We start from the raw sequence: 13,484 nt of genomic DNA on the forward strand, positions 1-13,484 counted from the left end.
GCTCGACCCTTGGCTTGCATCTGACCTCCTTCTGTCTGCTCCCTGCATCTGACCCCGGCTTGTTTACTGGACTCTGTTAATCCTGCTTCCTGTACTAAGACTCTGCTCACCCCTGGTCTTTCTGGTTACGGACGGTCTTCCGGTGAATGATCCTTGGCTCCTGGCTCCTGGCTCAGCTTCCAGCTGCTCCACTGGTCTCTGTCTCCCGGACCTCTCAAGCACGTTTGTCTTCAGCATCCAGGCACCCGTGCTTCTGTGGGCACCACACCTGCTGTGTCACCTTCAGTGGTGTGCTGCACTCGGCCGCAAGGGGAGCCCTCCCAGCATCTCGGCCTCCTACCAAGTCCCTGACACACTCATTTCCTTTCCTCCCCTTTCCTTCTCTTCATCCTCTCTCCCACTCCTTCCTTCATTTCCTTTCCTTCCCTCTCCCACTCATTTCCTTTCCTCTCCTTTCCTTCTCTTCCTCCTCTCTCCCACTCCTTCTTTCCTTTGATTTTCTTTCCTTCTCTTCCTCCTCGCTCCCACTCCTTCTGTCCTTTTCTTTCCTTTCCTCTCCCACTCATTTCCTTTCCTTTCCTCTCCTCTTCTTCCTCCTCTCTCCCACTCCTTCCTTCCTTTTCTTTCCTCTCCCACTCATTTCCTTTCCTCTACTTTCCTTTGCTTCCTCCTCTCTCCCACTCCTTCCTTTGATTTTCTTTCCTTCTCCTCTCTCCCACTCCTTCCTTCCTTTCCTTTCCTTCTCTTCCTCCTCTCTCCCACTCCTTCCTTCTTTTCCTTTCCTTTGCTTCCCTCTTCCACTCGCTTGAGGCTCCAGTGCGGCTGAAGGCACAGGCAAAACTCTATGAGAGGCTGATAGCTGCTGCAGCTGGACAGGGCTGGGCGGTGCACCTAGCTGTAGGTATGTTCAGGGCAGTATGCACCCAAAGAAGAATGCCTGGAACACAAGCAGTCTGCATTCCAGGCATTCATTCCTGGGTGCATGCTGTCCTAAATGGAAAAGGCTGCCAGCAGTGGGGCTGGACCATGCACCTGTGTGCTCCAGCCGCAGCTAAACACCAGAGCTTCATGCACCAGGGTGTAGTGCCCAGTCTGCATGGTGCTCATAAGTTTAATATTGACACAATATCAGTGATAGGAAAACACAGAAAGAAGCTCTGTGCAAAAAAAGGTAATTAGTCTGAAGCTCCGAGGTGTGATGAAATTCCAAGCATGTATAAAAAATGTGATGACGCTGAGTAGCCACGCCCTCTGTGGAAGTCGGAAGTGATGAAACGCATCAGCGCATGGCTACGACGTTGTAACCAGGAAGGAAGAGAAGTGCATTCCATCGCCGACTACACCGTAACCAGGAAAGGTCTCTTCCGCACAGTGCTCTTAGCGCGCAGCCCCTGTGTTCGGAGGACAGCGGTGAACACTTTTTATTCTTTATGTTCTTTACAAGTGTTTATATTGTACGTATACTGGAAGCGGGGTTGTGTTTACATGGGGTATACTTATTAAATCAGGATTACACTATTTTAGTGCCTTTGTGTTTTGTATGTGCACTGAATGAAATTAACTCTTGCTGATCCTGGAGTGATGATGGAAATCTAATTAAGAGGAATCTGTATTCAAGGCTCTGGTTAACCAACCCTTTGGTGAGTGTGAACCCCAGAGGGAGAGTGTGACCCACTTTTGCGGTGAAGACTGGGAACTGGTGTAGGGTGCACTACAAGTCCAATCCTAGAAGCACTTACCACTTTAGAACTGTGATTCTTTTTTTGGACTGTTTTAATCATTATCATCTTATGTGGAGTTGGACTTCATCCAATAATAGCACTGTTTTATTAATTGGACTTTGGTTCTATGTCAGTGGTTCTCAACCTGGGGGGTTGGGACCCCCATGGGTGTCAAATGACAACTTGCCAGGGGTCACTAAATCCTGGGTTGTTCCTGAAGCCCGTACCACTCTCCCAGCCTTTTCGCGGCTGCCCAGCAAGGCTGTCCCTGGAGCCTGTTGAAGCCCACCTGGGCTGTCCCTGGAGCCTGTGGAAGCCCACCTGGGCTGTCCCTGGAGCCTGTGGAAGCCCAGCTGGGCTGTTCCTGGAGCCCACAGCCACCCACTCAGCCACTTCACAGCCACCCATTCAGTTCACGACATGGGTGGGGGGCAGAGACTAGTGGTCAGCTGACTGGTGAGGAATGTGAAGTGGGAGGGGCTGGAGGAGACCCCATCTCCTGATTTCGGCATAGGTGTCACCACAGAGATACAGTGAAGCCTGGAGACACAGAGAGTAACAGTACTACCACTCATCCCAACTCCCCTCCAGCACTGCCACTCATCCCACCCCCCAACCAAGAAGTAAGAGAAGGAATAAAAATAGAGAATACATAGAAGAGAAAGGAAAAAAAGGGGGGGACAAAGAAAAAGGGAGAGAAATAATAAGAGAAAGAGCTAGAATGATGGCTAGAGAGAGGGATGGGGAAAAATAAACAAGAAATTAGGATAGAGAGAGATAAACGGGAAAGAAAGGAGAACAAAGAGAGAGAGAGTGGTACATCCTAAAATGTACCATAAGGAGTTTTAATACTGTACGAGTGGAAAGGACTCAGGGAGCACTAAATGTCCTTGGGTTAGGGGCCCAAATTATGTGTCTTGCCTTGGGTTCTGACCACCCACGCTACGAAAATTATTTTACTGTTAGGGGTCCCCACAGCCTGGGAAATTTTATTAAGGGGCCACGGCACTAGAAGGTTGAGAACCACTGCTCTATGTGCTCGATACATTTTATATGTATAACATATACTGTATATTATATATATATATATATATATATATATATATATATATATATATATATATATATATATATATATATATATACACATATATATATATATATATATATATATAGACACACATGCACGCACACACTTTGCATTGTCTACAACCTCCGATCGGTGGATATGTCACTGCACAATGTTATGGCTGATTTCTCATTTTACATTACACAGAGTCCCTTTTTTTTCCTTGCTTGGTGTGAATGTTAATTGAAGACATTAATATCAGCAGTCAGACACACATTACAGCGAACTGCTTGTAAATGGGGTTACTGGGAATTTCACATAAGAAGAAGATCTCTAGACAAAGACGTGAGCACAAATACACCTTGCATTACCCTCATTAATATTCCTATTCTTATTACTAATATACAGAATTTATATCGCCCCAGCAGTTTGTACATTGCATTATTACTATTGTTATTATTTATTTTATGCTTTTTTTATTATAAATTCATATAAAGAAAAAAAATCAGATGCAGCACAACTTGGGGTTTTCAGATAGACGGTTGTATGCCCTATGGGACAAACGGACATGACCAGTTGGGCTGGACCAGTTTGTAATGCGCTGTACACACGATCGTTTTTTCCATCGGGATAAACTCCGGCGGGTTTTTCCGACGGAATTCCGCTCAAGCTGTCTTGCATACACATGTTCAGGCCTCGTCCACACGATTGGTTAACCAGAGGACAACGGTCTGATGGACCGTTTTCATCGGTCAAAACCGATCGTGTGTGGGCCCCATAGGTTATTTAACCATCGGTTAAAAAAAAGCCAACTTGCTTTAAATTTAACCGATGGATTCCTAACCGATAGGTCAAAACCGATCGTTAGTAGGCACAACCATCGGTTAAAAATCCACGCATGCTCAGAATCAAGTTGACGCATGCTTGGAAGCATTGAGCTTCATTTTTTTCAGCACGTCGTTGTGTTTTACGTCACCGCGTTCTGACACGATCGTTTTTTTAACCGATGGTGTGTGAGCACGACGGACCATCAGTCAGCTTCATCGCTTAACCGATAACAACGGTCCTTCAGACCGTTCTCATCGGATGGACTGATTGTGTGTACGAGGCTTCACACCAAATTCCGACCGTCGAAAACGCGGTGACGTACAACACGTACAACGAGCCGGGAAAAATGAAGTTCAATGCTTCCGAGCATGCGTCGACTTGATTCTGAGCATGTGTGTCGGAGTTCCATACAGAGGAATGGAATTTCCGATAACATTTTTTTCCGTCTGAAAAAAAAAGAACAGGGCAGATCCACAAAAGGATTACGCCGGCGTATCTATTGATACGCCGGCGTAATTTAAAATTTCCCGCGTCGTATCTTTGTTTTGTATCCACAAAACAAGATACGACGGCATCTGGGATCGATCCAACAGGCGTACGTCTTAGTACGCCGTCGGATCTTAGATGCAATTTTTAGGCGGCCGCTAGGTGGCCTTTCCGTAGAAACCTGCGTCGAGTATGCAAATTAGCTATTTACGGCGATCCACGAACGTACGTCCGGCCGGCGCATTTTTTTACGTTGTTTTCATTCGGCTTTTTCCGGCGTATAGTTAAAGGTGCTGTTATGAGGCTTACTCAATGTTAAGTATGGCCGTCGTTCCCGCGTACAATTTTGAAATTTTTACGTCGTTTGCGTAAGTCGTTCGCGAATAGGGATTTGCGTAGAATGACGTCACCGTCGGAAGCATTGGCTTTTTCCGGGTTAATTTCGATCATGCGCACTGGGATACCCCCACGGACGGCGCATGTGCAGTTAAAAAAAAAGGTTGTTTACGTCGGGTCACGACGTATTAACATAAAACATGCCCCCATTACATCCATTTGAATTCCGCGCCCTTACGCCGCCAGAGATACACTACGCCGCCGTAAACTTACGGCGCAAAATCTTTGTGGATTCGAAAAAAAATAATAAGTTGTGGCGGCGTAGTGTATCTTTGATACGCTGCGCCCAGCGTATTAATGCGCCCAGGTACGTGGATCTACCCCAACATGTTCTCTTTCTAAGTCCGTCCGAATTTCCGATGGAAAAAGTCCGATGGGGCCCACACGTCTGACTTTTATCATTGGAAAATTCCAATCGTGTGTACGAGGCATAAACCTTATTTCACCCTGATCTCTCCCTTGTCCGGATAAATGTTAATGTTTAGGGCTTTTCTGATCTAAAAGGTATTTTCTGTTGATTGCTTCCTGTCGTCATCAGAGGTCTGCGGCCAGACCAACATTAAATGTCCCGTCCACAAGAATTTTACAATCTACCAGATTAGGGAAATCAAAACTTGGTGGACAAACGCAATGTGCAAAGAACCAGCTGCATGCAATTTGGTCATTTCTATTCACGCACTAGACATGGGCGGTTCATTTTGTCCCGAATTGAAAATCAGACAAATTTTTCTCTATGCGGAAATTAGGATGTATACAAATTTCCAAATTACAATAGTAACACATTTAAACAAATCCGAAATAAGGAATCGAAATTTCAGGCAAAATTCTAATTCAAATAGTTTTCGAATCAAATTTGAAGGGTTTTCTAATCAAATAAAAATTTCCTGAGGTTGCTGGCTGGCTCCACTAATTAGACCATTGACAGTTTTTGTTTGATTACATTTGCCTTTCTGATATGTGGGGCCTGTCCCTTATGTTTTTAAATCTGTACATTGCTTTATGTTAATAAATACTTTTTTACATTATTTTATGGTTATGTTATCAGTGCCTTGAAAATCCTAGCCAACACCAATGACTATGGTTAGATATTGGGCCCCAAGCAGCCTTTCCTCCTATACGCATTTGGTCTCATTTCTTTAAGTATATATTCTGGATGATGGCACACTGTATACTATTTACCAGATATAATTGAGGCGATACTCTCCCTTTTTATAATAGAGTAAAACAGAACAGAATATTAAATAAATGAATAGAGAAAAAATATAATAGAAAAAAAGGGATAGAATATAAAATAAAAGAAAAGCGTAAAACAGAACAAAATAGAATATAAAATAAAAGTACAAAATAAAATATAATAGAAAATAAAGGAAAATAGTACAATAGAGTAAAACAAAACAGACTAGAAAAAAATATATAATAGAAAATAAAGAAATAGAATAAAACAATAGAATCAAATTTAAAGAATATAACCATCTTCCGAAATTCGAATTTCTAATAGAATATATTTGAATTTCAAATAGAATATATTCAAATTTGAATAGAATATAAAATAATACAATATAATAGAAAAGAATAAAAAATAAAAGAATACAGTATAATAGAGTAAAATTTTAATAGTTTTTGCATCAAATTTGAATTTTCGAAGAGAATAAAATAGAATAGAAAATAAAGGAATCGAACATAAAAGAATATAGTAGAATAGAAAAAAATTGAATATAAAATAAAAGAATAGAGTAAAACAGAACAAAATAGAATATAAAATAAAAGTACAAAATAATATATAATAGAAAATAAAGCAAAAGAGTAGAATAGAGTAAAACAGAACAGACTAGAAAATAAAATAAAATAACAATATAACCATCTTCCGAAATTCGAATTTCTAATATAATAGAGTAAAACAGAACAGAGAATAAATTTTTTATCAATAGCAAAAAATATAATAGAAAAAAAAGGGATAGAATCTAAAATAAAAGGAACAAAATAAAATAGAATAGAATACAAAGGAATTGAGTAGACTAGATTAAAACAGAACAGACTAGACAATAAAATAAAATAAAAAAATATAATAGAAAAAAAAGGAATAGAATTGAATAAAACAATAGAATAAAATTAAAAGAATATAACCATCTTCCGAAATTCGAATTTCTAATAGAGATAGGGAAAGAGAGAGAGAGAGAGAGATAGAGAAAGAGAGAGAGAGAGATAGATAAAGAGAGAGAGATCGAGATAGATAAAGAGAGAGAGATCGAGATAGATAAAGAGAGAGAGATCGAGATAGATAAAGAGAGAGAGATCGAGATAGATAGGGAAAGAGAGAGAGAGCGAGAGAGAGAGAGAGAGAGAGAGAGATAGGGAAAGAGAGAGAGAGAGCGCGAGAGTAAAACAGAACAAAATAGAATATAAAAAAAGTACAAAATAAAATATAATATAATAGAAAATAATAGAAAATAAAGGAAAATAGAATAGAGTAAAACAGAACAGACTAGAAAATAAAATAAAATAAATAAATATAATATAAAATAAAGGAATAGAATAAAACAATAGAATAAAATTGAAATAATATAACCATCTTCCGAAATTCGAATTTCTAATATAATAGAGTAAAACAGAACAGAATATAAAATATAGGAATAGAAAAAAATATAATAGAAAAAAAAGGGATCGAGTATAAGATAAAAGAATAGAGTAAAACAGAACAAAATAGAATATAAAATAAAGGGAACAAAATAAAATAGAAAATAAAGGAATTGAGCAGACTAGAGTAAAAAAGAACAGACTAGAAAATAAAAGAAAATAAAAAAATATAATAGGAAATAAAGGAATGGAATAGAATAAAACAATAAAATAAAATTGAAAGAATATAATCTTCCGAAATTCGAATTTCTAATAGAATATATTCAAATTTGAATAAAATATAAAATACTACAATATAATAGAAAAGAATAAAAAAATAAAAGAATACAGTATAATAGAGTAAAATTTTTATAGTTTTTGCATCAAATTTGAATTTTCAAAGAGAATAAAATAGAATATAAAATAAAAGAATCAAATATAAAAGAATATAGTAGAATAGATTTTTTTTAATATATTTTTAATATAAAATAGAGTAAAACAGAACAAAATAGAATATAAAATAAAGAGAACAAAATAAAATCAAATAAAATAGAATATAAAATAAAGGAATTGAGTAGACTCGAGTAAAAACAGAACAGACTAGAAAATAAAATAAAATAAAAAAAATTATGGAAAATAAAGGAATAGAATAGAATAAAATAAAATAGAAAAAGTCAAAGACGTAACAAAGTTGCACTTATCTAAAGTCACATCAAAATCAAGTCACGCGGTAAAGTCGCAATGGAGATCTCACGACTTTTAAGGCGCACAAGTGTGAATGGACTCTGAAGGGAAGTGTAGAGTTCCTCCTTGGACCTGGTGAATGGAGCCTTATGGCGTGACGCATTCAGATGAGCGCGGAAGATAAGGAATGCTGAGCGTTGTACATGGGGAGCAGACCAGAGGGCCCTGTAAGTACGGAGGCCTCCAATCCTCCATGCAGAGTAGAATATGGTTGTGGTGCATTAAAAGCGGATATGTGTGTTTTTGTAGCGACAGCGCTACGTGCCTCATTGGAGGAATAGAATGAGGCAACCTCTAGAGAAAGGTTATCTCATGTTCCACTTGCATTCTATATCTATCGATCACACCTGCTGTGTATTTCAGGCAACGCAAGAGAGCGATGACTATCTATTAAATGAGAAAGGCACCTTCCCCTATATATCTTGTCACCTGTCCTATACATATATCACTCCGCTCCATCCACGGCACACATAAAGTTATAAGGAACCGTGACAGGTGACATCAATAACATGGCTGCAAGTTAGTCATCGTGCGTCTCGGCCACCCAAAACCCATATTTCCATAGTTGGTAGATGCAGCAGAATTAAAGTAGCACTCCAGCCAAAACTTTTTTTTTTTTTTAAGCATTTAACCACTTCAGCTCCGGAAGATTTACCACCCTTCATGACCAGACCATTTTTTGCGAAACGGGACTGCGTCACTTTAACTGACAATTGCACGGTCGTGCGACGTTGTACACAAATAAAATTGATGTAATTTTTCCCCACAAATAAAGCTTTCTTTTGGTGGTATTTGTTTTCAATTTATTTTTATTGTTTTTTTCTTATATACAAAAAGTTTTAATTTAAACAAGATTCTGTCACATTATCCACTTAACCCCCGGACCATATTGCTGGTCAAAGGCCAGAGCACTTTTTGCGATTCAGCACTGCGTCGCTTTAACTGACAATTGCACGTCGTGCGACGTGGCTCCCAAACAAAATTGGTGTCCTTTTTTCCCACAAATAGAGCTTTCTTTTGGTGGTATTTGATCACCTCTGCGTTTTTTATTTTTTGCGCTATAAACAAAAATAGAGCGACAATTTTGAAAAAAAATAATATTTTTTACTTTTTGCTATAATAAATATCCCCCAAAATATATAAAAAAAAATGTTTTTTCCTCAGTTTAGGCCGATACATATTCTTCTACATAATTTTCGTAAAAAAAAAAAAATCGCAATAAGCATTTATTGATTGGTTTGCGCAAAAGTTATAGGGCCAGATTCACAGTCGAAATACGCCGGCGTATCTACTGATACTCCGGCGTATTTTCAAATTTGCTGCGTCGTATCTTTAGTTTGAATTCTCAAACCAAGATACGACGGCTTCTGGCTTCGATCTGACAGGCGTACGGCTTTGTTACGCCTTCGGATCGTAGGTGTAATACTTCGGCGCCTGCTGGGTGGAGTTTGCGTTGTTTTCCGCGTCGGGTATGCTAATTAGCTGTTTACGGCGATCCACGAAGCTACGCGCGCTCGTCGCATTCTCTTACGTCGTCGCTAGTCGGCTTTTCCCGTCGTAAAGTTACGGCTGCTATTTCAAGGCTTATATTTAGACCAGCCATGTTAAAGTATGGGCGTCGTTCCCATTTTTTTTTTTTGCGTAAGTCGTCCGGGAATAGGAAAGGACGTAACGCACGACGCCGTTCAAAAAATTACGTTGGTGCAACGTAATTTTGCGCAAAGCACGGCGGGAAATTACAAAACGGAGCATGCGCAGTACGTTCCGCGTGGGTAACGCGCCTAATTTAAATGATACACGCCCCATTTGAATTAGGCGGGCTGGCGCCGGACAGATTTACGCTACGCCGCCGCAAGTTTACAGGCAAGTGCTTTGTGAATCAAGCACTTGCGCTTAAAACTTGCGGCGGTGTAACGTAAATGACATACGTTACGCCGCCGGAATTCTATGTGAATCTGGCCCATAGCGTTTACAAAATAGGGGGTATTTTCATGGCATTTTTATTAATATTCTTTTTTTACTAGTAAAGGCGGCGATCAGCGATTTTTTTTTGGTACTGCGACATTATGGCGGACACTTCGGACACTTTTGACACATTTTTGGGACCATTGGCATTTTTATAGCGATCAGTGCTATAAAAATGCATTGGATTACTATAAAAATGCCACTTGCAGTGAAGGGGTTAACACTAGGGGTCGGGGAAGGGGTTAATTATGTTCCCTGGGTGTGTTCTAACTGTAGGGGGGTGGACTGACATGGGTAAATGACTGATCGCTGTTCATACATTGTATGAACAGAAGATCAGCATTTCCCCCCCTGACAGGACCGGGAGCTGTGTGTTTACACACACAGCTCCCGGTCCCCGCTCTGTAACGAGCGATCGCGTGTTTCCGGCAGCGATCACGCCCTCCGGGCACACGCACGGGAGTCGGGGGAGAGCGGGGGTGCGTGAGAGCCGACGTATAGCTACGGGCTCTCGCACAGGGGAGCCGACCTGTCGCCGTAAAACGACGGCGGCTGGTCGGCAGCCAGTTAAACATCTATTTCTGCTCAATATTCAACCAGAACCTGCGAACAGACCAAAAGTTTGTGTGAACTTTAGAACCCCATTAACGTCAATAGGACTTTGAAATCTAAAGTGCTAATTTTAAAGGCTAATATGCAAGTTATTGTCCTAAAAAGTGTTTGGGGACCCGGGTCCTGCCCCAGGGGACATGTTTCAATGCATAAAAAAGTTTGAAAAACTGAATTTTTTTTCGGGAGCAGTGATTTGAAATGACTTTTTATCCTTCAGAAATAACACTTTGTGCAGGGACAGTTCTAAGCACGGGAAACAAGTGCTGCTTTACAGGCATACTTTACACCCCTCCTAGGTACGAAATTTAAAGGAATATTTCACTTTTATTGTTTCACTTTAAGCATTATTAAATCCACTGCTCCTGGAAAAACTTAAAATTTTTTAAACTTTTTTTGTGTTGATACATGTCCACGGGGGCAGGACCCAGGTCCCCAAACACTTTTTATGACAATAACTTGCATATTAGCCTTTAAAATTAGCACTTTAGATTTCTTCTATAGACTTTTCTAGGGTGTTCTGCAGCTTTTCGAATATGCCACGAACACCCCAAATTGTTTGCTTTTTCGACGATGAGGCAAAGAACTCGAAGCTCATCGCTAGTTCTCACACATAAAAAAAAGACCCATTTTTCGTAGTATTTGATCACCTCTGCTTTTTTTTTTTTTTTTGCGTTATAAACAAAAAAAGACAGACAATTTAAAAAAAAAAAATATATATATATATATATATATATATATATATATATATATATATATATATATATATATATATATATTTATATATATTTTTTTTTACTTTCTACTATAATTGAGGTGTAGTGGTAGACCGTGAATGATGCCAATCTTTGATGCCAGTATATTGCCTCGTACACACAACCAGTTTTCCCATTGGGAAAACTGCCATGACAGATTTTGGCCGGGAAAACTGGCCGTGTGTATTCTCTATGGCAGTTTTCCCGACAGGAAAACCGACGGGAATCACAGCAGGAAAAATGAGAACATGTTCTCTTTTTTCCTGCCGCGATTCTCGGTGGTCTTTTTGCCGGCAGTTTCCCTATGGGAAACACTGCGGTGGAGCATACACACGGCCGGGATTCCGGGGCAAAGCTCTCACCGCAGTTATCCCGACGGGAAAACCTCTGGTGTGTACACAGGGAAAGTTACCGAGCAGGTTCTCGGTTTTCCCCCCGGGATTCCCGGTGGACTTTTTTACCGCCGGGAATCCCGATCATGTGTACGGGGCATATGCCCAGTGATCAGAAATGAAGACAACATAGGAAAGGTGAGGAGATTTCTCTGCACAGTATTTATGTATGTTATTAAAGATCTGCTGGTCAAAAATAAAGGTGATATGATAGAGGGAAGGACATATTTCTCTGTTAGTTGGACCCCAGCCTAAATTGACAACTAACACAGATCTTCAGGAAAAGTGGCATGTATACAATCCTCTCTACTACAAGGCCATGATTGATGGAAGCTCCATTCCCACACTCCTGCTGCACTGGAGCCTGAAGGAGATGGAGGGAGGAGGTGAGTAGAGCCAACATTCACATACTAGGTGTGTATGGAGGAGGAAGAAGTTAAATCCCCATACGCCCGCTGTGAATGCTGGGGCCTCGTTCTCCTCCTCCTCGGCTCGGACCGTGGACGTGATGTCACTGGTTGCTAGATGTTAGGCTGCAGGAGACAGCAACCAGTACAGTGCAAGGCCAGCGGCGCGGCACGTCTTTCTTGGCGCCGCTGCTGATGGAAACTATGGAGTCAGTAATATTTCTCAGGGGGAGCAATTGCCTCCCCCCTCAGAACCGCCCCTGCTTAAGAGTTGGAGGTCTTGAGAGGAGCAGAGAGGTCGGTTTGGGTGGTATTTGAAAACAAGATTGGTGATGTAGCTCGGGGAAGAGTTGTATGTTGTGGTTAGTATTTTGAATTTAATTTGCAGGGCAATCGGAAACCAGTGTAGGGATTAGCGTAGAGGGGTGGCAGACACTGATCGGTTGGTAAGGTGGATAAATCTGGCAGCGGCATACATGATAGACTGTAGAGGGCATAGCTTGTGGAGAGGTAGGCCCATGAGAAGGAAGTTGCAATAGTCAAGGCGAGAGATAACGAGGGAGTGAATGAGGAGCTTGGGGGGTTTCATTTGTTAAAGCGGTGGTTCACCCTAAAAAGCAAGTTTCTACCATGAAATCCAGCATACTAGCGTGAGCTACAGTATGCCTTTATTTTTATTTTTTGCGCTGTACTCACTGTTTAATCCCGTAGTTAAGTTTCAGACTCCCCGCGGGGAATGGGCGTTCCTATGCAGAGGGGACAATGATTGACGGCCAGCTCTGGCGCGTCACGCTTCCTGAGTAGGACTCGGCTCTTCACGGCGCTTTATGGCGCCTGCGCACAGACTAGGAGCTGACTGCGCAGGCACCGTGAAGAGCCAAGTCCTATTTCGGCTATTTCCGGGAAGCATGACGCGCCATAGCCAGCCGTCAATCATGTTCCCCTCTGCATAGGAACGCCTACTAGTCTGAAACGTAACTACGGGATTAAACAGTGAGTACGGCGCAAAAAAATAAAATAAAGGCATACTGTAGCTCGCGCTAGTATGCTGGATGGCATGTTAGAATTTTTTTTTTTTTAGGGTAAACCCCCGCTTTAAAATGGGGCAAAAGTTAGAGATGTTATGGAGGTGAAGTCTACAAGCTTTTTGACAACGATTGGATTTGGTGCTGAAAGGACAGGTCAGAGTCCAGGATTATTCCTAGTACCCTGGCATGAGGGGAGGGATGATGATTATTGATTTTGATGGAAAAGTTATGGAGGGCGGCACGGGCGGGGGGATATTACCAGCTCGGTTTTAGGCTGCATTCACACCTAATCGCGGCGTTTTGTCCCGCGAATTGCGGCGACAAATTGCAGCGTTTTGTACCGCGATTTTAACCCCCATTAACCCCCAGGTCCACATCTCCTATGCCGAACGCCGAAGCCGCCTGAAAAAAAGGGTCCGGGACTTGTTTTGAGCTTCAGGCGTTCGGCGTTTCGGCGTGGAGATGTGAACC

Source organism: Rana temporaria, chromosome 5 (assembly GCF_905171775.1).
Source record: "Rana temporaria chromosome 5, aRanTem1.1, whole genome shotgun sequence".
Taxonomy (NCBI): Eukaryota; Metazoa; Chordata; class Amphibia; order Anura; family Ranidae; genus Rana; species Rana temporaria.